Genomic DNA, 24661 nt, shown 5'->3' with positions numbered 1-24661 from the left:
ATGAATTATGTATAATTTATCGTTATTTGTTTTATTTTTGTTCGTCTTTTTATTGGAAAGAAATCAATGTTATTTTGTGAATATCAGCTAATTTATAAGAAGTGATTCATCTAATTTAGTAAAACATAATCCAAGTATGCACATTATTCAAATAAAGAAGTACAACGCGTTTCGTCAGTTTAATCAATCTTCGAAAAAATGATGCACCACATCCACAGATAGTTGTCAAAGTAGACATTAAACCGGCAATACATCAGCCACACTCGAGACTATCTAACGTTACAGCTTATCAACAAACGTTAAAATTTTGAAGTGACACCGTATGTTAAAGCTTATTATGAAAGCATTTTAGTAAAACATATCTAAAGTGGAGGAATTTATGCAGAAGTAGTAAAATTAACTGTAGAAAAACATCCAGTAGGAAGATACGAAAGATCGTCAAAGAATAATTTTCGTAAAACAATGGAAGAAGAACGTGATCAATCGTTCTACGATACACCAATACCCAACTGTACAATCTGCGATAAAATATTAGCGGGTGACAGACATCGAGAAGTAACGGCAATCAGTCTACGGTGCAAACACTTAGTCCATCTCCAATGTGCGAAGGAAGCATCGATCCGATATGTCTCGGGAGTATATAAAGAGCTAGAAATATTATGTGGAGCTCCCAAAGGCAACAATGGTGAAAAATGTCGAGTCCCGAATCGTTTCATCGACTACAAAACGATAAGTATATCTACAGTATCAATACCAACAGCGATTGGAGCGTACGTTACGGCGAATAGTTTACTCCAAAGCAATCTAAATAATGCCAACGAACGGATTACCACTTTAACTGAAAATCTACAAGAACATCAAATACAGATCCAACATTGGCAAGGGTTATATGAAGAAACTAAAAGAGACTATGATCGTCAAGAAGAATACTATAAAGACTTATCAAAAAGACTTTATGATTCTGAGTTTCGGTGCCAACAAATGGAGAATGAATTGAAAACTACCGGTTTGCGTAATACATACAATCTCGATGGTACGGTAAGAACCAACCAGCGGACTGTGGAACGAAGAGAAATTACACTAGAGAAGAACGGGAATATCACGATTTCGAATCAGAAAGAAAATGTGAAAACATCAACTTTTAATTCCACGTTCAATTTTAATGGCATTTCGGTAGATATTTCGAACATACCTTCTACATCGAGTGGATATATGCACGAAGAAGATTTATTACGTAAAACACCAGCCGATAAACACGATGCGCAATCAGCAGACACTATAAAACGAGAAAATAAAAAACCAACGTTGGAAGAACTGTTATACGAGCCAAAGGACTCGGATAATTATAAAGACTTTGATAATGAAGATTACACCGAAGTTCTTGATTACGAGAAAAATAGAACCCAAGAGATGATTTTACCAAGACGAAATGTACTCTTCTGGGATAATCTTTTCATACACAACGGCCAAAAAGTGAAACAGCCAGTAGTCCTAACGACTAGAGAATTGATGAAAGAGTGTGACGCAAAAAACCAGCACTTCGATTGGCCACTAATACCGTCGAACATCCAATACCGACCAGTGAGACAATATCATTACGTGAGAATTTATGAGCACAACCAAACACAACTGTACTTCATAAACAATTTCCTTACCATCGCAGATGGGCTATTGTATGGAGCCATTAGAGAAGCCATTTTTGACACGGTACCGAAAAGACGATATGAAGAAAGTGCATTAGGAGGAGCATTTGTATCGACGGCTATGTTCAAGAGTAACATAGAATTTTGCGTAAAACAAATGCCAGAAAATGTTGCAGTATCGGCAGGCGCTCATGATCTAAGGCAGCAACGAAAGTTTCTATACGTAATTAATAATATGCGCCAGCTCCTCACTTTATTGGTTAAAAAGGGTGCAAGACGCATTCTATTAGTACCTCAATACTATACGACGGCGACGAAAGAAACAGCTGCTATTAAAAACAAAACCATCTTATACAATCAGTGGTTAAGCAGCCTAGCAGGAAGGTATAATAACGTAACAATCGAGTATGCAGCCTACGCCGAAGACATATCAAGAATATACAACACGCCGACATACATTGATCGAAAAGCAAACGCTTTCCCTTTATTTCCAGCATACCTGGAAATGATAGCTGAAATGGCGAAGTTCTTACATACAGAAGAAACAGAGTAACTAAAATTTTTCGTAAAACATCAACCCAAAGGAAGAAGTAATACGCCGATAGCATATTCGTTCATTATATTTTCGTAAACCATCAATAAATTTAACCTTATCCTAGAAGATTTACGTAAAACATCAGAGAACGTTCTGAGTTTCGTTATTCTAATAAACCTTATCACTGCTATTTAGAGAATAAGAAGAAGATTCCAGTTTCATTATTCGTTATCAATACCTAGAGAATAAGAGAAGTTTTCATTTGTTTTCATTGTTTTTAGAAGAATAAAATTGCGTTATTACAAGTGATTCATGTTATTTACTACAAGATCAAACAGTTTTTTTTTTGTTGTCATTTTTCATTGGAAAGAATTCGCTACACAACATCCGCATGAATAAAGCCAAAATAGATGTGAAGAAAACAGCACCACATCGTTAGTGACCAGCTAAAACAGATGGTAAACACACTTCATCAGATTATGAAATTATCTTATACATTGCAAAGTTACGAAAGATTTTATGAATACGAAAAGTGTTTAATTTGCGAAAACGTGACTTATTCAGTACAAATTTTACGACCAATCTCTGAAACTGTTTCTGAAAATCCAAATCTTCTTGATTAACGACAGGTAATAATTACTATCACAGTACTTCATCATATTTACTAGAAATTATTCCAACCAACACACGTGTGTTTTAGTGTTGAACAAACCAAGTCAACATGAGCACCATATCCAGCGAAGGATCGGACAACAGCGACGTAATTCTAATAGCCCGTGAAATCCCAGTTCCGAAGTGCATCATGTGCGATGAAATATTGTTAGGTCAACCGTCGAAACCAAAGATATTGATAAATCCGGAATGCCTACATACAATGCACGAAACCTGCGCAAAAAGAAGATTACTACTAGAAATAGATGGAAAAATAGAGAAACAAACAGTACAGTGCAAAGTCCATGATTGCGTAAAGACATACAATTTCGAAAATTTAAAATCCATAGAGATAGAAACGATTTCGGTGTCAACTGAGATGAATCGATTCAAGCTAAAAATTTCATCACTAGAGCAAGAACTACAAGCTGCCAAAGCTGAAATCGAGAAACAGGAAAACAAGCTGCGTAAACAACAAGGAGAAATAACAAACCTTCAAAACGTCATTGACTTCTTAAAAACCAAAATAGCGACGAATGAAAATTCTACCTTCGATATTAATAACTCTCAACCATCCACATCCACCGGCATACACCACGAAAGTAAATCTTTGCGTAAAACATCCAAACAACAAGACAATGACACTGTCGACAAATCAAACGATGAAAAGGAACTGAAACCGATCAACGAGAAGCTAGAAACAATTGAAGTCAAACCAGAAGAAGATAACGACGCAGATTTAATTCAGAACGAAGCCGAAGATAAACTGATCACACCATCGTACCCAGCTCTCACCATTTTAAAAAGAAGACCAACTATCATGGAATTAGATTTTGAAGTACATAACGGAAACCAAATACGATTACCAGTTGACATAACAACGAAGTACTTACATGAGGAATGCAGAAAAAGTGGTTTTACTTTTAATGAACCTCTACCTCAAGATTTAAGAAATACATTCAAGATCATCGAAAAATGGAATCATATTCGAATTGCAAAACACCTCCCAAATGGTGAAATCGTATACATGCTGAATAAATTCATGGTCATCGGTGACAGTTTAGCTCTAGGATTAGTAAGAGATGCCATAAGCAAATTTCGTAAAACACAATGCGTAAAAAGCAAATTTATGGGAGCCATGGTTTCTACACCATTACTAAAGAGGAACGTAAAGGATCACTTAAAAATCGTTACGGAAGGAGTAATTGTGTCAGCAGGAGCCCATGACTTACGAAAAGAAAAAAATGTAAAACACGCGATGAATAACATGAGACAGCTGATTTCCGTACTAATCGAAAAAGGATGCAAACGCTTATTAATTATACCGCAATATACCAGTTATGCAACGAAGGAAACACGCAGATTTAGACAAAGAACAATTACATACAATCAATGGCTTAAAACATTAGCGGGAAAATACTCAAACATATGGATCAAATATGCAGAATGCGTGGATGAGATCGACACCAAATATCCAGTCCCAAGGTATATTGATGATAACGGCAACCCTTTTCCAGTGTTCATGGCATACCTCGACATAATCCTACATATTGCGTATCACGTACACAGCAGCGAAAAATACTACTAATGAAATTTTCGTAATACACCTCAAGAAAACAAGATACGTCAAATTAATTGATACTTCTCGATGCTTGAATACTCAATTTTCATTTTACGTAAAACATTCAAGTAGAGTTTTTGACGTAACTTTAGGTGTGCCATTATCGTAATTATAAGAAAGAAGATTATGTTCCGTTTATTTCTATTTTACTCAGCCGTAATTAAAAATAATCATTTGTTCACGTAATTTATATATGAAAATAAAAATAAAAAACCATCGCTTAAACACGCTATAGTTCTTATTTAACATCATAGAAGGGTAAAAGGCAAAAGCCCAATTAGTCAGAGCAGTTTCATCTGTTAACAAAAATCTGAAATGGGTATTCCCAACGATAACCGGCTGATTGTATAATCTTCAAGAAATACTTTGCTCCATTTTTACTCAGCATTTACAACAGTGAAGTACGAAATACGAGTAAAATTTTCTATAGTGGCGTAATTAAAAGAAAATTTACATCAAGACAATTCCATTTATTTACATCAATAATTTCCAAAATGGACAGCAGAATAGTGAATATCGTCTCTTGCTCATCATGTAATCAATCACTGGCTGAGCCCCCGATCGTTGAGCAAATAGAAAATCCTCTCGTAGCAACCACGTGTACGCATCTGTATCACCTGCAGTGTTTGAAAGACGTAATAGATATTGCTCCACCTGGTGCTGTAAAATGCGTATTCCCTAGATGTGAACAAGAAATCCAACCAGACACTCATTATTTCGTAAAAGGTAACATGAAGCAAATTACCATGATAGATGAATTTCGTAACACACCGTCTTTCCTCGTAAGTCGAATCAAAGAACTAGAAGAAGAAAATCAAGAATTACGTAAAACAAATACATCACAAGAAATAGAAATTCAACGCATCAATAATAAAGCTAAACAAAGTATTCAAAAGATTATTGACCTGAAAGCAATCACGAAAACAGTAGAATTTTCAACACCAGCACCGAAATTCGAGGAAATTAAACATGACTCACCGTTGTCCGAAGAGAATAATCGTACTGATGACGACGGAGAAATGCTTGAGATGAATTTTACCCCTTCATATGAATGCATGTCTGATGAAGATAAAAAATCAACGAACTCGAAAATAACAAAAGAAGACATCCAAGAATTATCACCTATAAAACAAAGAACAAAAGATAAATCTCCAGTTACTAAAAAAGCGAACAGTACCATAATTAAAATAAGACAAAGCAGTAATGATCGTAAACAGTTGTCACCGAAGAAAAAATCACCAGAACGCAAAAAATCAATAACACCGCCACGTAGCAAATCTCCAACTAAATCAACAATCACACGTATTCGCCCTACGTCTCCGGTATACAAACGACCATACGTAAAACCAAATTATTCTAGCTATCGATATTCAACACGCGTACCGAGAACACCATTAGGATATAACAGAAGACATGAATTAAGAAAACAAGATTACGAAAGACGCAACTCGAAACGCTACGAATCTCTGATGATTTATCCATCTTCTAAATGTTACCCTAAACCTGGACAATTTGCGGCGATTAAGACAATCAAACATTTACGTAACTCGATAACAATAGATACCTATGCAGAAAAAAGAGCTCAAACAGTATATTTACCGATTAACTACACTTTATTTCGAAAAGAGCTGGAAAATTTCAGTTACCCGCTAATGAACAGAGCACCAAAAGAAGTATACAATAACATACGCCCAATCAAAGATCATCTATTTCTCAGAAGTTTTTCAATGACAGTTGGAAATGGTGGTTCTGAAACAATCTTCTTGATTCAAAATCATTTCATGATTGGAGATGGAGCAATCCAACAAATTGTCCACACAGCCGTAAAAGCAGATCCCAGTTATGTAGATGCAATGAAATTTAATGACTTCATACAGCCAAACATCTCCGTTGACCAACTCGAACGCAATATTGACAAACACCTTCTAAAATCAACGCGAGGTATAATAATGTCGGTAGGTCACAAAGACCTCATGGATGGGACCTGTGAAGAAAAGTTAAAATCTCAGTATTTACGATTAATAAACACTTTGGAACGCAAAGGAGCTGAAACAATAGTGATATTACCTCCAATCCTGCTAAAAGAGTTTAAGGATCAAGGTTCTAAATTACGAGATTGGCTACAAAGAACAGCACATGAAAGACAGGAAACAGTAACATACGTAAGACAAGCGGAATCCATACTTGACCGATCCACTCCAATTGAAAAAGGTGAAAACGAAGCGCCGACAATGATACAACATATCATCTTAGAACTGATCCTGGGTCTCATCCCATTCCTCACCGAATAAAAATTCACACATTGAACCGTTTCGAAAATCTTCTGATCCTATGAAACAATTTGACACAAAGTATTCAAACATTTCACATTGCGTAACACAAGAGAAATATACTTCCCGTAATAATTGTCCACAAATGGTTTCAACTGAAATGAAGATTAATCCAAGACATTATTCATCATCAAGATAGAAACCTGAAACAGAAAAACAGAAACACATTATTAGTTGCAAATAATTCAAAAATTTCGTAAAATACATACTTGTACTATTTATTATTTTTTATCTTTTAAGCAAGAAGCATTGTAAAATTTTTTTTTTTTCTTTCCTTATCAGTAAGCAGTGTTATCTATTTTTTTTTTATTCTACAAATTATGTATTTTAATATGTTTTTACCTAGTACAGTTTCCATTTTATCCATTCATTCATTTCTCGGAAGGTCCATGTTCAAGCGTAATAACCAAATGTTGACATAATTCGGGGCAGAAGAAGAGGAGATCGCAATCATCTCTTAATTTGAGAATTTATGTAAACACTATGCCATTACACAAACTCGGGGCATATGTAGAGACAGATTGTGATGCTTTTTCGGTCGCGTAAGCGAGAGAAATTCGTTCTGCCTCTAGCCAACATTAAAGATAGTTTCGTAATACGACACCTAGCGGATTAGTTCACTCTATACTTCGTAACGAGAGAACATACGCTAGAGAAACCAGTCATTTGGCGACTCCCGATGATAAAACATCGGATATCAATGTTCCGGAGATGGTATAGGACCACCTATACCATGCTATTTGCGTAAATCTAATGGACTAAATTAGTAGCACAAGTCCAGTCATATACGAAATATGAACTGGTGAAGCAAGTGATCTATTTCGAATATGTTCTGTGTTCCAGTTACGTTGATAGAGTCGTTCAGATGCACTCGGGTCCAGGAGTTATTACGTAAAACATCCGAGGATCCTTATTGTAAATCTCATCTAAATGAGTAACATATATGGACCTTCCCACATCCGTGTACTGTTCCCTATTCCCCGTGGTGATGTGCATTGCACTTTCTTAGGCATGATATGCTATCTCTCCTTTTCGTAATACTGTGCAGGCCAGTTAGCTTGAGTAAGTTGTTATTATGTACTTGAATAAACAATACATGGAATGACAACTGAAGATGTGTTTCTTATTTCGTAAGGTATATATTATTAGATAATTGTCTGTGTGGTATACGTAAATACACTCAGTGTCCGAAAAGTAGGTAACGAGGCGGTAAATCGCCAGGTACCTACGAAGCTCTCAGAAGCTAGGTACTGCTAGACCTCAGTAGGTAGCTAGCATATGTGAGACCTATACATGGAGATGTGCTTGTAACAGCATCATCGTAATGTGCAGAATAAATCTCCACAATTTCTTGTGATTTTCAAAGTATTAGTTACAGAGAATAGACGAACTTTACGATCAACGATCATTGATCACCGGTGCAGCATTTTCATTCAACTATGAAGTCCTTATTACAAAGTTTGTTCGTCATTTTACCGATTTTTCTACTCGTCGAAGAAACCATCTCAAAGAAAGGTAATCGAAGAATCGTTGCCTTTAAAAAACCTAAATCGCAGAACTGAAATTACGCAGTACGATAATTTCGATTTTCAGAAGTTTTTGTGCGTAGAAATGGTATCTCAGATCCATTGGCTGTAATATATAAGCGAGAGACGTCGTCGTTGGAACTCGCTATTCCTCATTCTACAGGCGATGTTAGACTGGCAGGGTATTATTACGAAGACAACGATCACTTCTATACCGCATGTGCTGCCTATCACGATCCGGAGGAGGAGGAGGAGGATATCGAAGAAAAGTGGAAAAACACCGACGATTCTTTTAAAGAAAGCACCCTATTTAGAATTGTGACCTACAAAAGGGCAGATACAGTGTGCAAAAACGAGTCAAAACCTTCGATCCAAATATTAAAACGAATAGATGAAGTGAATAATCCGATATACTGCGGAAAATCAAACGCAGAACTTTACGAAGTTGGATTTCCGGTAAAAAAAATTAATTTGGAAAACACGTACATATAATTTATTACTATCCATAAAAAATTGAACGTTTTAGAATTTTTTCAAAATTATTTGAGTGGACTCCACTGCTTCATCGCAGCCAACAATTAAAACTTGGCTTAGTAATTGGATCAAATTTTGAGAAAAACGAATTGCACGAAGTCGCTCTCCCTCCCCCTAAAATTTTAAATAAAAATGAGCTGGTGTAAAATTATTCAAAAGTGAACTTGCGATCTATCAAAATGGATTATAATTTCACTAGAATTTCAAATATTTCAATGAAAATATTTTTTTATCATTTTTGAAAAATTTCAAGCTTAAAATGGAATTGTGATTTTCAGATTTTGGTTTTGATTTTGTGGCGAAATTTTAACCAATTTTGACGAATTACATAACATTTTCCCCCAAAAATCCCGAAAATAATTATCCAATTTTAAGCTAAAAATTCTTCAAAAATGCTCAAAAAATATTTCTGTTTAAAAATATATTCAAACTTTCCACAAAATTTCAACTCATTTGTATAAGTCGCAAGGTCATTTTTGAATAATTCTACAAACGGTCGTTGTAAGTGTACTTTCTTTGAAAATTTGATTTTTTCACCTTATTTTTTTGGAATTTTGACAGTAATTGGTCAAAAATTCACTATTGAACTCACATTTCTGGAATTTCGCGGTAACCAACCTAAAATAGTCGAGAAGGTGTCCACTTAGCATCGACCAAAGTTACACGGGCTAAAGTTTATTTTTGGGCCTTTCAAAGCGACTTGATAATATTTCTGGAGAAAATTGAAAAATTGCTGAAAGCTCTAGATTGCCCCAGAACTACTCGTTGATGATGGTGTGAGAGTTGAATTGTTGAAATTATTCACATTGGTTCATTTTGCTCAATAAAATCATATTTCATGAAAAAGGTTGAAAATCGACTTAAAAACAGGGTATTTGAATTTTTAAGATTTTCAAAAATTTCCAAAAATGAACTTTGACGCTTAAAATTTTGATTACGAGGGTCATACGAAATGCTCTTTTAATATACATTTACTTGAGTTTGGTTTTGTTCCAATCGGAGACTGTGCGTTCAAAAGGCTCCCTTATTGTTGGAAAAATTGAAAACAGCCATTGTCTCCGGAAATAATCAGTTATTGGTACCTTAACAATTTTTGAGTGTGATGATCCCACAAGAACAAAGCAACCTTGAGATTTCCTTCAGTTGACCAAATTTTTTCCAATTCGAGCATGTTTTGATTAATAACACGTACGCTTTTTCAGGTATTGGTGGACGATAAAAACCTGGTAATTTAGCATTCAATTTAAATAATTTCCTTTAATTTTAGTTTTTATCGCATATTTATAAACATGTGAATTTGACACAGACTACTGAATTCATGTCTATTTACAAAGTATGTCATTCCAAAGCCGAAGGCGTAGGAACACTATACACAATTCACCAAATAGTATCACCAGATTTACTGCTATTGAAAAAGAGAACGTGGTATCAACCTAATATATTGCAGGCGTTCAAGTCTGACTTGGATGAAGATCTTCATAGCGTAAAAAAATTATTCGCAGTAAGTAAAAAAAACACAAACAACCACAAACTTGCGTAAGTAGGTATTTGTTTAATCCTTTGAACATTAAACATTGATAACTTTACCACCAGGATAACTACATTTACCGATTCGTTGGGCCATACTTTATGCCAACGAGGATTTGGGAACGGACAACGATGTTTCCTTTTAATTTCACACCCGTTAAACACTACAGCATATTCAAGGGATTGCTTAGATTTGACAATTTCATTCAATTATTCAGTAAGACAGTAAGTTTGAGCAAAACATTGATTCATAATTACAAAAAAGACACCATTGGAAAATTTTCTATCTGATTCAATCACAGAACACAATAATACCTACAGTACTAATTCATAATATACTTGTCCTTAGAACAAAACTTCTTTGACAGTGTATTCGGGTACGTATGAAAAAACAGTCGCGATCCGTTACACTCGGTGGTGTGGCTTGAAGAAATGTTCGGATGATGTGTCAATCAGCTTTTTTTGGAGGATACTTATCAACTCGAAAAACTACGCTATCATCATAGTAACCCAACTTACGCAGATCGACTGCGATTTTACAAAAAACATATTATGTCAAGGTGACAACACCCCTGTCATGTTGGAGTATTATGGAGGAGGTGGTTGTATGTACAAGTGCCTTGCGACAGATACGTTGATTGAAGAATTAGGCTTACCAGCGGCCCAATTAGGATTGAAACACGCAGGATTTTTATCTTTAGGTGTACCAAAGAATCTGAAAAACCAAGGAACTGGAGGTTCATCAGATGCAGAGGCACAATCTCAAACTGAATACGTTGATGTGAGTGATTTCATGGGAGATGCTGTAGTTTTCGCCGCTGCTGTGACAGCAGTTGACGACGGTCTTGCAGCAATTATGGATGCTGATGCGGGTGATGGAGGTGATGCCGGGGGAGGTTACGGTCACGGTGAAGGAGGCCATACCGATGGTCCTGGAGAGGGAGGTGCTCCAGGAGGAGACTCTGGTTGAGAAGGAGAATGAAGAGCATAAAAAAAATTTACCTACTTTTTGTTGCAACTAAGTGATCCAAAAACAAACAAATCAAAATTTTACCTGATTGAGCTAGCAAGCTGAAATTTAGCATTTTCTCTCTGTGTTTCGATTCTCTTCACTTCCCCTCCCAAAATCAGTTTCATCAAAATCTTACCCTATCAAGTTGATTGCTATGTAGTAGGTACACATATGTAAGTACCACATTTTCATCCATTTTCAAACTTTGTAGAACAACTAGAGGAGGTTTCGAGTCATTCTACGTAGAACCTCATCCTCAGTCACATTTTGAAAATTCCAATTCATCAAAAAAATTCCCTAAAAAAGCTGCAATTCGAACAATTATTACCTACTTCTTTTTCCCGAAGTTCAGTCGACTAGAGGTAATTTCCAACAATTCTGGAGCTTGCAGCAACATTATGAAAATTCTAGTAGGTACCTACCTATTAAAAGAAGAAAAAAAATACCTTAGATTCGGTACAAATTTAAGCTTTCTACCTCATTTAGGCACAACATCGATTTGCTATAGTCTTTGTTTCAAATTCGATTTTTCAAAACTCCTCAATGGAGTCAAAATCAAAAATTGAACTTTGCCACATGAAATGTTGGTCAATTTTTCTGCCGATTTGAATTCTTTTTTATGCAAATGAAGAGTGATATTCCAAAACTCGCTTTGTCCATTTTCACAACTTTTCAGGAAAGAGGAAAAACAGTTTTCCTTTAAACGGGTAAATTGGCTTTTTAGGCGAGTTTAGCACTTTATTTGGGCGGATTTATGATGTAGGAGTGTAGGTATACACTTCATCCACTAAATACTGCTGAAAAAAATTTCAATAAAAATGGACAGAGCGCGTTTTGGAACATTATTTTTTTTTTAATTTTTAGTGAATTGGCTATTTAGGTGAGTTTAACACCTCATTTTGGTAGGTTGATGATGTAGGAATGTGAGTTAATACTTCATCTACCAGGTACTGCTGAAAACCCAACTTCGATAAAAATGGACAAAGCGAGTTTTGGAATATCACTCTTCAAATATAAGTACACAAACAACGCCATACTTGCAATTTAATTATGAAATATAGGTGTACCAAACTACCTACCTACCTATACATCTATGTAAATACCTACATAATTATTATGAATTGATAAAATGCTCATACCGTGCTCAAAAAATTAAAAAAAAAAAGAATCATTGTGCTATGTAAAATAGTTTTATAATTTTGTCACTACGAATAATAAATAATACACCATGAACTGCAGAATTGTGATTTCTTTTACATTCAAGTAAATAACACCCATCTATATCAGAAGCCGTACTTTTCCAATTTGTTCGAGTTGTAGGTGCACAGTTTGGTTTTTTGTAGGAAAACGCCATTCTGAATTTGAAAAATGTCAAGAAGATCTGAAATAGTCGCCACTTCTTTTCTAATCGAAAATTAAAACTGCCAATGCCAGGTACCGAAGGGATTTTTTTTCTGCCCTTTATCTCCGCCTCTCAAAAAAACAACTTCTAGAAAATACAATCACGATTATCATAATCGATTGTTTAAATTTCAAAAATTCAAATCGGAACGCTCTTAAGTATTAAAATGTTTTATACCATCAAATTATACCTATATCCCTCACTCCCTCCCAGGAGCGGCCAATACCTGTTTCAAGGGCCAAATCACCACACTTAACCGCCTATGCCCTTTGGTTAAAAAAAAGGTATTCATTTCTAGCTCTTTAATAAAATGTCGAGATCGTCAGAATTTTTAGTTTGGCCCTTGACCATTATTATTTTAGGTAGGTATTGGTATTATAGACACATAATGTATCTGTTGATAAATTTTATAACTAACTAACTAATCCACCTTAATTTTTCTTTGTTTCAGGTGAGTACAAATTTCCTTCCAAAAATGATAGAATGTATGAGAATAAGTAGGTAAGTAGGTACATATATAATTTTATAATCCGTATGAAAAAAGTTACGTACGTAAGTCACTTCTACACCTGTGACCTTTTATTTTCAATGGCAAATCAAAAAAAAAAAAAATTCTTAAATCTCGGAATTTGAAAATCAGCTGAAATAATTGAGGTGGTCTGATTTTCCAAATAAGCACGAATTTGGAAACCATAGATAAAATTTTGGAGTTCACAAATGATTTTGATCTTTATTGAATTTTTAAGAAATCAAACTTGGGTCAAAAATGGAATAAAATCAAAATTTTACCAAATAGACCAAGAAAGCTGAAAGGAGGGTGCCCTGTTTTCGACTCCAAATCGATTGGAAACGGTTTCGATGCATTTTGAGGAGATTTCTAAAAATTTGGTTTGAGAAAGATGGTGAAAAAAGTAGTGAAAAGTAGTGATTTTTTCAACAACAAAATCTGTTGGATACCATGATTGTATGTAATATTGTATGTACCTAGAAGGTTGGCGCTATGTATGTACCTACAGTGCAATTTTCACATCGAAATACTCATTAAAAAAACTCTACAGCGTTTCAAAAACCAAGTGCACACACTAATACGTACTATATACCCTATAGAATTCGAATGGCTTGTTTAATAAGGCCCAAATACTTAAATCGAAGGAACTTCAATTTGCTGAGAATTTTAAACATCTTCTTTGTGGGAGCTCAACTTTTCTAAGAGCTTGTAAGGTATTCTGTTGATTTCCTACATCAGATTGTAGGAATAACGTTGGAAAACAAACTATGAAAATTGTCTTCGATAAAAAATTGTCCAAGTGATTCTGGTAATAGTAATGAGTCTCTCGTCAGAAAATTTAAACCTCTCAAAAGTTGCGATCAAAAGTTTGGGTTTAGAGGTTCAGGGGCTTAATGAATTCAGGTTTCAGGACTCAGCAATCAGGATTCTGGTCACAAATGTTGTGGGTGCTTGGAAAATTAATCATGATCCAGTTTCAAGGTCAATTCCCATTCCTTGGGTAACATTAGGTACCTACCTCAAAACAGAGATAGAACAATTTTTTTTTTCAATAATGACCCTAATACTATGAAGTTCAATTTTGTGATACTGTGAGGTATCATCCATGCCAGTACGTGATACTATGATTGTGACTGTATTATTCTCCTCCTTAGTCTACGTGTTAACTTCCATTTAAGCCAAACCCCAAAGTGACTGGAACAGTTTGAGGCTTCATGCACCAAACTGGAACTTTCTCTCATCACTGCATAACTGCATAAGTAGCTGCGGCAAAAAAATACAAAGGAGAATTTGGACTGCTATGCTTATGTTGTAGTCACTTTATAGGTGACCAAAGATGGTGATCTCTAGTACCTGATCAATACTTGAGCCCTTTGTGGGCCTTTGTGTGTGTCTTGTTGTGATATGTGATAAATTGTTGCGATATGTTTTTTACATCAAGCCCTTAAATTGTTGTGATATTGTGACCATCCACGATAAAACCGACCATCCGTTGCAAAAAATTGAAAATTTTTTTCCACAAATTTTTGTTCCCTACACCATTTAGGGCCCAAAAATAGGTGAAAAAACATTTTTCGATTTTTGTGACAGATGGTCGGTTTTATCACGGATGGTCACATATGCTACTACAGTGGAGTCTTGATAACTCACAACTCTGTTAACTTGAAAACTCTGGTAACTTAAAGCAAAGTCTGTTTCCCTTCAACTCCCCATAAGACTCAATGTAAAATTCACTTCTTTACTGCAACGTTAAAAGCAGGCTTGTCGGACTGGACCGATGACCGTGGCCGGACCCAAAAATGCACACAAGACCGAGTGGACCAGACCAGACCTTGGACCTCTAAACAAAAATTATGTAAATATTAACCAAACAGATGACCCTTTTCAGAAAAGATAACTCGAACAGACCAAGACCAAAGACCTTTCTTAAAAAATCGAACCAATGACCGCGGTTTGGACCTCAGTTATGACCAATTTTTCAAATTTATAATGCCATTTTAGATGCCTATTTCAAATAAATTTCCATTGTGATTTAATTACTTTCCAAGTTTCAATGTTTTGAAAGTAAAAATCCCATTTTTCAACTTATCTTATGTGTAGGAAGTTTTTTTCTTTCTGAAAAATGAAGACCGTTTTTTGGACCTGAGCTGACCCATGACCACGATTAAAATTTCTGGTCAGGACCGGACCTGACCAACCTACAAAGACAAAAAATGCAGAACCGAATAACCAGACTGGGGTACCATTTGAAAGCTCCAAAATTGGGACCTTGATTTTGGAGCAACTGCAAAACCTTAGCGGTCCTACAAGCCTAGTTAAAAGTCCAAAACCTCCGATAACTCGAAGTGAAATTTTTGAAAAATATAGAAAAAACCTCTGTAAGTTGAACGTTGCCAACTTTTTGCCTCTATAACTCAAATTTCTTGTTAAAAAAACTTTTTCATAACTCGAACTCTGATAACTCAAAGTTAACTCTTTCATCCCTTCAGCTTCGAACTATTGAGACTCCACTGTATTTCAAAAGGTCTACTGCGAACACAGATTCCTGGATCTCACCATTGTTGTGGTACCTATGTGTATAGTATTTTATTAATTTAGGATACAAGTTAGTAATACTTCATCTTACTAATTAGTGTGCAGTTATAAGGTGTATATTTGTAAATATACCACAAATATACGAGTGTAGATATAGCAGTTTCAAGTTCTTATTTCGTTACAAATGCCTACAATTAAATAGACGCTCTAACTAATATATCAGTTGTGAATATTGTCGAGCTTATACAGGGTGCCCAGAAATATCGAGTACCCCTAAAAAAGTTTTCTACCAAAATACTTTGGTTGGTCACAGTGAATGATAATAATGATAGCACATGATTGGTCGTTGGACTGGAGAGATAACATTCCACCAATCATATGCATCTATTTCACGTTGCCAACCTACCTATATTTTTAATGAAAAACTTTCTTAGGGGTACTCGATATTTCTGGGCACCCACTTGGTAGTTCAATTAGGTGAGACTACAGTAATGTATAGGTAGAGTTGAATCAGGGAGAATCTCGTAAGCTATCCAGGTAAACCACTGGCGACTAGGTACAGTATAATTTGGAGGATGTTTTTTTCGGAAGTCTTCGGAAATGCTTCGGAAGGATTCGTGACTTGGAGTTTTTCATCTTCGCCTGGTATTCGAGATCACTCGATCGTGTATGATAAGATAATTATGAACATTGAACATTTAAATTCAACATTCATAATTATCCTATTGATGTATACTTGTACGTTATTACATACTTCTTGATCTTGATTCTTGCCTAATAACATGTAGGTATTTTGGATTTAGAATTTTGATTTGAAATTTGAGTCATCGACTTGTTCTTGTTCTTAGCAGCAAAAAAAAATATGATGAGTGAATGTTTTCGTTTTTAATAATGTTGATGTTGTAATTATTTGGTATTGTACACAATACACATGCACATTACATACATAGAGTATCATTTTTATTTTCAATGCCAAAAGAAAAAATAAATTACCACCTACTCCATTGAAAAGGAGAAAGGAAAGGACCAATGTAAAATACATATACCTACATAGTACATAGGTACTCTTATTAATTGATACAAATTCAAATATCATACTGGAATATCAACTCTCAAGCTTCAACGTGAGTTCAACTATAATACCTCATAGGTGCCCTAGTTCTTACCATCATGATTATCAAAATACAATACAATACAACGTTAAAAGATGCGAAGATTTACGATTTTCATTTTTCAATTTTCATTCCCACATTTTTGGATTTTATTTAATTTTTCAACGCTGTTCGCTGGGCAACGTAATTGACTGAAACGGCACACCAAAAAATCTTTACATTTAAATCATAAACATGTACATTTTTGATTTTTCATATTTCATTTCCATTTCCATTCAATTTCATCATTCATGACGAGTTGAAAGACTGCATAATTTTACATTTAAATCATAAACATGTACATTTTTGATTTTTCATATTTCATTTCCATTTCCATTTAATTTCATCATTCATGACGAGTTGAAAGACTGCATAATTAGGTGAAATGCTGAAACCGGGCGAAAATAAAAAAACTCCAAGTCATACGACTCCTTCCGAAGCATTTCCGAAGACTTCCGAAAAAACATCCTCCAAATTATACTGTACCTAGTCGCCAGTGAAAAACTGAAGGGAACGATACGTCTATTCTTTGTGAATATATTCTGACCTTAACCACCTCTCAGACCTCAGACTAATAATCGTAATCATTACCAATAGCATTCTCTCCGCTTTTATCTATTACAATACAATACAAGCGATGAAATATGTGAGGTAGGTACTTCAATAAAGTGCACAATATCGCGAAAATCTTTAATCAAGAAATTCTCGAATCTCGATGCGATTCAAGAATTTGCAAGAAGAGGGGGAAGGGGGTAAAACAGAGATCTACCTGCGTGCGTCTACTTGAATGTAAGAATTTTGAAAAATATGAAATCAGGTGGAATAAAATATTGTGATTTTTATTCAACATCTGTAACGCAGATGGATATGTTTGTTTTGCTTCACTTCATGTAAGGTGATGACTGCAGATGATAATGTGTTTTTCGTGGATATCTGCGTGTTGTTTATGAGAATGATTTCATTTCATGAGCTCAATCATCCTACTACGTGTGATTTTCAACATTCAAGTACTTAACTACAATGAAGTAGGTCGCGTAATGAGCATTTCAGGTACATTAAAATCTAATAGTGTTTCAAAAGGGCATTCTGGGATTTTTCCTAAAGCATTGGTTTTCAACGTTTTAATCAACATTCTCAATGAATTTGGTTCGGAGTTTGTTTGCCATATTGTCAATTTTCGTTCTAATTGAAGAAAGCATTTCAACAGGTATGCCTACCTACTTGTAATTTTCAAACGATGTGATACTTTGTTTCACCTCATACCTACTTATTAAATTATTTCAATACGAACTGATTCGTTCCCAGGCAGAATCACTGTTCTAAGGAATTCTTACTTTGCGCCTTTAGTGCTATTTAGGAGCAACGTCTTAGATTCATGGAAACTTGCAACACCTCATGCCACAGAAGACCGAAATCAAGTGATTTACGAGTATGACGACTCCGGAAATTCTAGGGAAGCATTGAGAACTGCATGTCGCGCTCATACGGCTAAACAGAAAGAAATAGAGAAACAATGGAGAAAAGATAATCATTTATCCAAATACGATCATTTAATTTTTATTGAAAATATTAGCGATCCTGATCCTGAAAATATGAAATGCGATAAAGTGGCCGTACCTTCGATCCAATTACAAATACGTATTGATGATCAGACTGGCGAAGATATATATTGCGGTCGATCGCAAGCTCAGTTTTATCACGTTGGATATTGGGTAACGTCAACATTTTGTGCAGTACTTATTCGATAGAAATATTTAAGTACCTATACTTATGGTCTAATTATTTCATGAAATTGGAGGGAATCAAACTATGGGTTAATTGTTAAACATGGACTATACATTTGGAAAACTATTAAAACCATTTTTTTTTTCAATTAATGAAACGTTTGAGGAAATATTCCCAATATTTTTTTTTCAAAGCCTTCAGCAAATTTTTCCAAAACTGGAAAATCTAAAAATCTGCTGAGGGAAACTCCAAAATGGCTTAAAACTATCACCAATTGGTTTGAGAGGTCATAAAAACACACACACAAAGTAGACCCAAATTTGTCAAATGTGTTGGTCTTTTTCGCACACACTCACACACAGACAGGAAAACGTGATAAATTCTCTAAAATCACCGAACTAGTTTTCCTCTTTCTCCTCACAAAATTTTGTATCAACTTGTTTGTTTGTCACATGAAATGCCACAATCATCATACAGTTACAATTCTTCTACTCTCATATTAAAAATTCTAATTTTTCAGGTGTCTAATGGAGATGGTTCGGTAAATAAACATTTTACACAATTTTGAATAGTACCTATCTTAATAGGTACCTATACCTAACTACACTCGTAGGTACCTAATATTTTCTATCTCAATGTAAATTCGATGCAGGCAATCAACTTCGTACCACTATACAAGATATGCTATTCCAAGACCAAAAATGTGGGCACTTTGTACACAATTCACAAAATAGTTTCACCCGATTTAATGTTTTTGGAAGGACACGAAAAGTACGAACCTGATCCACTAGAATCTTTCAAGACTTTCTTAGAAGATAGTCTTCGTAAAGTGAACTCTATTTACAAGGCAAGCTCACGTGCTGATTGAGTAATTCAAGCTGAAGTTGAATATTTTTTGCGTGATTTTAATTACCTACCTATTCAAATTACATTTTATAAATTGGAGCATTTTTATGCAGGAAAATTACGTGTATCAATTCGTGGGAACTTACGATATGCCAATAACGGTTTGGTATTGGACAACTCACTTTCATTTTAATTTTACCCCTATTACCAAAGAAGATGACGGCGATTTAATGAATGGTATGATTGCAATTGACAATTACATTCGACTTTTTAGTAGAAAAGTAAGTTGAAACAGAATGCCTGAAAAGGACGAATAATTGTCCACGAACCATGAAATAAAAACCACCATTTCTTGATTCAAACCATGTACCTATTTCAGAAAAACAAAACATTGACTATTTACTCAGGAACATACGAAACTACCAGAGAACAGCTTCAAACGGGTTGTTTGGGACTGCTCTCGTGTAAAATTGTACAAGTACCGGTGAAATCGCTTTGGAAAATTATAATCGACGCTGAAAAAAACGCTATTATGATAGTAACATTGCATTCGTGAGTGGGGTGCGAAAGATGGTACATTTGCCCCGAACGTCGCAGATTACGTACGTATAAAAGAGGAGGTTGCACGTACGAATGTGAAATAACAAATGAAGCACTCGAGTCGATCGGTTTGTTGGAGGAATTGAGCTGGTTGAAAGTCAATGGACCTTTACTTTTGAAATTCCCCAGAAAACGGAGACGACTGCCGAAATCTTCATTAGGAGGAGAAGAATCTACCGATATACAGGTGGAATCTGCCCCTCAAGATGTCGATATCTCTGATTTCATGGCAGCTGCGAGTTTTGCGGCGGCTTTGAACTTCGCTGAAGGTTTATCGGATAGCTGGGGGGATAGTTATAACGATGGTACGGGCGGTAACGATGGTGGTCATGGTGATGGGGATGGGGATGGGGATGGGAATGGTGGAGGTAATCATGGTGGTATGAGTGCTACCGATGGAGGAGATGGTTAAAAATGCGTCAATATGTAATGCTCTCTTATCGTTGGTAGAATATAAATAAGCGAATAGATGAACGATAATTTTTTTTCACAATAATATTAAGTATAATAAGCCTATAAAATACCTACAACATACAAGTATGCTGTGATTGCTGTGAATCATATTTTGAAATAAAAAACAAAACAAGATGTTCTTTCGGTTCATTAAATCATTTCTAATGTACCTAACAAGGGAAGCCCCCCACATGAGAATCTCCGATTTGAATGAAACTTGGACTGTTGGAAAGAGGACCTCAAAAAACACCCAAACACCAATTTTCAGCCGCTCAAGTTGAATTTTCGATTTTTGGCGAATTTTTGAAGTTTTGCGTAAGCAGGAAAAGCTGTTCAACTCACAAAATGGGAAAAAACTACAAATATCCATCTCTCCCGCGTATCAACTTCCGGAGCTCAAATTTGGGCCAAAGGTAGTCTTTTAGATTTACTTTTTTTCTCATATTTTCGGTGAATTCGAAAATTGGCCGTTTCTCCCCACCACATGATTGGAAAAAAATGAAAAAGTAATCAAAACAATGTTTTAATGATGTAAGAAATTTGTTACCTATAAAAAATGCAAGATTGAGAAACTGTTTGAGTTTAACAGAAATGAACCAGCGAAATCGATGGAAAATTCATTAAAAAGGTTGAAAGAACTGGAAATAAATACCTAGTCCAGAAATTTATCGAATGTTTAAAAATTGCACAAATTTTTCCTGAGGAGTAAAAAAATAATATTCAAACTGGGGTAACTTTGAAGGCTATACAAAAATCATGAAATTTCAGTAAAATTAGCCAAAAATGCATGAAAATGCTTGAAAACTTGTTAAAAATGATGTGAAAACTTGAAAAACAGCTCTAAAATCATTGAAAAATCATGAAATTTGGTCAAATTGGTCAAAATGCATGAAAAACGTCTGAATATGCCTTTGTGTTGTGAATTATTTTTTTTGTGTGTGTGAAATTTTTTGTTTGTTTTTTTTAATTCAAAAAAGATTTTTTGCCAATGGTGGCATAGTATTGAGGTCGTGGGGACATAAAAGCTAGAAAGGTAATGAATTGAAAGGTCGCAGACGATAAAAAGTTGGTAAAATAGTAGTTGGTCGATATAAACGTATGGTGTTGATTTATTTCTCCAACACCAAGTGAAAAATGTGCAAGTGAACAAATGGTTGGTCCAGTGAGAGTGTAAAATAGCTGAACTTCCCAAAATGCGGGATGAGAGACTGGACTGAGTAACGGACAAGTCCCAGAGGACCTGGACAAGACAGGACGTTTTCGGATAAGGTTATCCAATCATGGATAAAACACAAACTTTGCTTGATTGGTCGTGTATTCGTAAAACAACATGGACGTCTAGATTGGTGGCCATAGGAGAATGTCAAAAAAGGAATTAAAAGAGGTCATTTGAAAATTTTTCATGTGGAAAGACGTACAAATACTTCCTGTGATGATTCATTGTAGTAGGAAGGTAAGCTGCTGGACGAATGAATCTTAAGTAAGATACAGGACGGTACAGTGGTGGGTTGAGACACTCGGACGAACGGACAGTGTCCGTTACTCAGACGAACGGACGTGTCTGGCACTCGGACGAACGGACGTGTCTGGCACTCGGACAAACGGACGTGTCTGGCACTCGGATGACGGATGGTGTCTGGCACTCCGACGAACGGATGTGTCTGGCATTCGGACGGCGGATGGGGTCTGGCGCTCAGACGAACGGATAGTGTCTGGACCACACCGGACAACGGACGGTGTCCAACACTCGGATGAACTGACGGTGTCTGGGACTAATCATATGTCTGCGGTATAGGACGAGTGTCCGAGGTACAGATGACGGGACATTGTCCTGGATAACAGGAGAGTGTCTGGACGACAGGACGGACAATGTCCTCTAGTAGGACAGGTCTCAGACTCGGACAACAGGACAAAGTCCTGGGGCAGGACAGGTCAGGGACATCCACTGGCCATGGGGTCCCAACCTGTGGCCGAATAGAAATTCAATTGAATGGACGTACTATGAAGGACGTATAAAAAGACAATACGTTAATTGTCTGAGTCTGGCCGATTTTATTGTCGTCATATGGGTACCTACCCAACAAATGAAGAATGACCAACGCATCAAGATGGGCACCAACAGTCGCAGTCAAACCCCAGAAGGAAGGACATCAGCGATGCAGGACACTGGATAGCGGACAAGTTTGGACATAGCACTTAAGTATGTTATTTTTCTTTTATGTGACGAATGTAACTTGATTATTTCATGTATCATGTATTATTTTTATTATTCCATGTATTATGTGTTATGTTTAACTCGCGATTATTGTCGATAGTTTTATTAGATACTTCTGCGGACGCAATGACGGTTGGGCAGGCAACAGATGTTGTCTGGACGGACAAAGCGGGGCAGTGGGTCCTCAATACTCTCTGATCAGACGAGTCGATCCTTTTTAGGCTTCGACGCCCAGACGCGCCCTCTGGCCACGCGGGTCACCGTAGCCGGGGCATATGTAGAGGGTATTCGAGGACCACAATTACTCGCCATAGCAGGGAACTTTATGCCCTCGGTCGGAGGCAGCACTGCTTAGCAGCGCGCTCTGGTCGGACTAGTTCAGCCAGAGCAGACGACGGCCGAAACGGATGGCTATATCCGCCTCGCAGTTTTCTGATGGTCGCTTTAGGCAGAAGTTATAAGTTCATTGTTGTTCTTGTACAAAGTTGTAATCGAGTATTGTGCAATAAACCTCTGAAAGGAATATTGTGTTGACTTGTTTACTGTTAGTTAGTGGTGAATCCTTGTCTAAGTGTATACTAGGTAAGTTGGATGTGAGCTTACTCCAACCCATCTGTGGAAGAGTAAGTCAAAGTCAGTGTTTACCACTACAAACCCAGGAATCAAACCCGGGACCCGCCGTTTAGATTTTTCTGCGTTGCCTAACTCACTCAGCCACTTCGCCTCTTGCGAAGAGTGGAGTTATTTCCGCATAAATGTTTGTGCGTTGTGAACTTATCAAATTTTTAAATTTTTCTCCCAAGTCCAAAAAGTGCAAGCATTTATGGGGAAATAACTCCACTCTTTGCAAGCAGCGAAGTGGCCGAGTTGGTTAGGTAACGCGGAGTATCAGAATATGCGGGTCCCAGGTTCGATTCCCACCCAGGGCAAAAAATTTTTTAATTTCTATTTCATTTTATATGCTTTAACGTTGCTTTTACGCATGATATTCGCAGGCTGAATCGCATGCTTTTTTTGAAAAAAGTCCAAATTCACGCATGCTTGTGCTATGCATAAAAGCATGCATTTTAGCATGCTATCGCATAATTTTTGTCAATAGGGCATCATCAAAGTCATAGTCGCAAGCGACTAGTGTGCCCCCAACAACGACCGCCACTCTTCTCTGTCTTGAGCTAGTGTGGCCGCATTCACAACTGAACCAACTATTTTCCAGACTGTATCGGTCCACCTTGTTGGAGATCATCCTCTCCCTCTTGTTCCAGGGACCTTGCCAAAGAGAATTCCTTTTTCAATGTTTTCCGGTCCTCTTTTCGCTATGTGTCCAAAATATCTCATTATCCTGGTTTCACATATTTTATTCAGCCTGGTTGGTTCGTGCAGTTGTTCCACGATTGATGCATTTGTTCAGTGCGCAGTGTATGGTATCCTCAACATCCTGCGCCATACCCACATTTCAAAAGCATCAATTCTTCTTCAATCATCTTGCTTCAATGTCCAGGTCTCCGCTCCATACAAGAAGACTGGGAAAACTAGCGTCCTGATCAGTCTCTTCCTTGTTTTTATGGAGATTTTCCGATTGGTGGTGACTTTTCTCAACCGAGACATTGCTGCTTTCCCAAGGGCTATTCTTCTCCTGATTTCCTTGGCTGATCCTCCATCAGCATCCACAAGTGAGCCCAAGTAAATAAATGAGTTCACTTTTTCGAATTCATTCAAGGCTTCAGATTCTGGTAAGTGTCCAGCTCTATCAACTACCATGACCTTGGTTTTCCCCACATTTATGAGGAGTCCCATGTCCTCACTGACCATCCTGACTCGCTTGATTAGTTCTGCCAGTTCCTCTTCAC

The 24661-nt window shown here is 36.4% G+C and overlaps 1 protein-coding gene across 5 annotated transcripts in view; it reads left to right on the top strand.

Annotated features, from left to right (window-relative positions):
• LOC135842102 (uncharacterized) overlaps nt 1-24661 on the top strand; it is a 186879-nt gene that overhangs the window by 36872 nt on the left and 125346 nt on the right. The gene's annotated exons all lie outside the window — the stretch shown is intronic.

Source organism: Planococcus citri, chromosome 3 (genome assembly GCF_950023065.1).
Source record: "Planococcus citri chromosome 3, ihPlaCitr1.1, whole genome shotgun sequence".
NCBI classification, from domain to species: domain Eukaryota; kingdom Metazoa; phylum Arthropoda; class Insecta; order Hemiptera; family Pseudococcidae; genus Planococcus; species Planococcus citri.
The sequence above is the reverse complement of the archived record's forward strand: the minus strand, read 5'-3'. Positions and strand labels throughout refer to the sequence as shown.